Source organism: Propithecus coquereli, unplaced genomic scaffold (genome assembly GCF_000956105.1).
Source record: "Propithecus coquereli isolate 6110/MARCELLA unplaced genomic scaffold, Pcoq_1.0 Scaffold256, whole genome shotgun sequence".
NCBI classification, from domain to species: domain Eukaryota; kingdom Metazoa; phylum Chordata; class Mammalia; order Primates; family Indriidae; genus Propithecus; species Propithecus coquereli.
The window spans coordinates 1452251-1454694 of NW_012148130.1; positions in this window are offsets into that span (position 1 = coordinate 1452251).

Below are 2444 nucleotides of genomic sequence, written 5' to 3' on the forward strand. Positions count from 1 at the left end.
GGCGGCGGCGCAGAGTCCACGCGCCCGGCCACCGAGACCAGGCCCGAGAGTCTCGGCCTCGCGTCCCCCGCCCCTCGCCTCCCGCGCTCGCCCCCCGGCCCGTGTCCGGGCGCCCGCCTGCCCCGCCGAGCCGCAGGGCCCCGCAACCTCGGCCCCGTACCCCGCCGACGGCCAAGGGGGGCCTCTGCGTCGGCCCCTGGCCCTGCTCCCCCTTGCAAGGGGAGCCCCTTCTGTCTGCGGACCAGAAGGTAACCTGATCCCTTCCAGGCCAACCGGAGAAATGCAGGAATTTCTCCACCATTTCAGACCCAGCCTCCTGGCGGGAAGCCAGCCTGGCCTTGCTCAAGGTCGAGCCTGGCCCGGCTGCGTGGCTGGGGCCCCTCCAGGGAGGGGGGACCCCCAGGCCGCAGGACACGTCCGAGGGGAGCCTGCCAGGGAGCTGCGGAGCGAGGGGTGTGAGTATCCTCCACCCTGGGGTAGTTCACACCCCTGCCTTCACTCTGGCCCCCCAGCCCCCTTCCCGCTGGCACAGCCAGGGATCTTTATAACATGCAGGTCACGCATCGCTCCCCTGCTTAGACCCTCGGTTTCCCGTTGTGCCCTCCCGATAAAGTCAAGGCTATACCCCACGGCCTAGGAGTAGAGCGGCCACATAACTCACCGCCACACCTGGTCACTTCTGGAAAGGAAAGAGTGGCCCGTTCACCCAACAGCCCCGCAAACCCAGAAAGCCCAGGGCGAAGCCAGCTTTGGGGTGAGCCTGCTGATAGGAACGACCTCCAGGCTCTGGCCTCCCCGCCTCCACCCTCCCTCCGGCGTCGACTTTCCCACCACACAACCTTCCCGCATCCCCCAGCCTCAGAGCGGGAGGGCCGGGTGAGGGGACTACAGGGGCTGGGGTTGTCTTCGAGTAAACTCTGCCACCTCCGCCACGTGCTGAAGCAGATGCCTTAGAGCTTCGGGGCCTCCACGCCTGAGCTGAGAGCGGAGACCGGCCCTAGCCTGTGTAGCAGTGTCGCTGCACCGCCCTCCTGCCCGCAACCCCGGGACGGGGCCCCAGGGTGACCGAGCTTGACTCTCCTGCCTCCCGGGCCCAGGCTCAGAGATGGAGTTGAACTGAGAACAGAATACACCTTGCACTTTGCTGCTTGTGGTCAGTCACAGAATGTACTATTCCATAAACAGGGCGCAGAACACCCTAAATACGTAACACTGATTATTCATTCGGTGAACATAACAAACATCAGTCAATGGAAAGAAACGCACCTCTGTAAAATAATTCTGAAAGGTTTATCCTGAGCCAAATATGTGCAACCATGGCCTGGAGAGCCACGCCCAAGAAGCCTGGAGCACGTGGTCTCACCGTGGCTGGGTCAGAGTTTGGTTTTATGCATTCTAGGGAGAGGGGAACTACACGTGAAATCACAAATCAATACATGAAAGGCATACATTGATCTGGCCCAGAAAGTCAGGACATCACAAAGCAGGGGGTTACAGGTTATAGGTGCGTTTAAAGACTCTTTGATTCGTAAATGGTTAAAGAAATGAAGCTTTGTCTAAGGATTTGGAATGTTTTAAGTTAAGGAAGTCTGTTAATCAGAGACAAGCCGTGGGACATACACCCAGACTCAAACGATCTGTTCGGTAAATGGATGACCCGCAGGTGCACTTTAAGTTGGTCTTACATGGCCTTAGGCTTGTTAGTGATTTTGTATTTTGTAATGATTTTTGTAATAAAATAACTCCAAAAGGGATAAGGCATAGCTAGGCATGTCGGACCTCCCTTCTCCCTGTGGCCAGCAACTCAGCTTTAAGGGTTTATTTTGGGGCATTCCCTTGGCGGAGAGGGAGTCCATTCAGTTGGCTAGAGGGATTTAAGATTTTATTTTAGAGGCCGGGTGCGGTGGCTCACGCCTGTAATCCTAGCACTCTGGGAGGCCGAGGCGGGCGGATTGTTGAGCTCAGGAGTTCGAGACCAGCCTGAGCAAGAGCGAGACCCCGTCTCTACCAAAAATAGAAAGAAATTAATTGGACAGCTAAAAATATAGAGAAAAAAAAAATTAGCTTGGGCATGGTGGCACGTGCCTGTAGTCCCAGCTACTTGGGAGGCTGAGGCAGTAGGATTGCTTGAGCCCAGGAGTTTGAGGTTGCTGTGAGCTGGGCTGACGCCATGGCACTCACTCTAGCGCAGGCAACAGAGTGAGACTCTGTCTCAAAAAAAAAAAAAAAGATTTTATTTTAGTTTACAAACTTGATTTCTAAAAAGAGAAAGTTTATAAGACTTAGACTGCAAGGTAACAAAACTAGAAATCAATTTTAAAAATGGGTAACTGCAAATATTCTCTGGAGAAATGCAAATTCAATCCAGGTTTCAACAACTTCCCACAGCTAACTCTTGAAGGAATAGACAGTTGCCCAAAATGTCCCAAAGCACACAAGGAAAA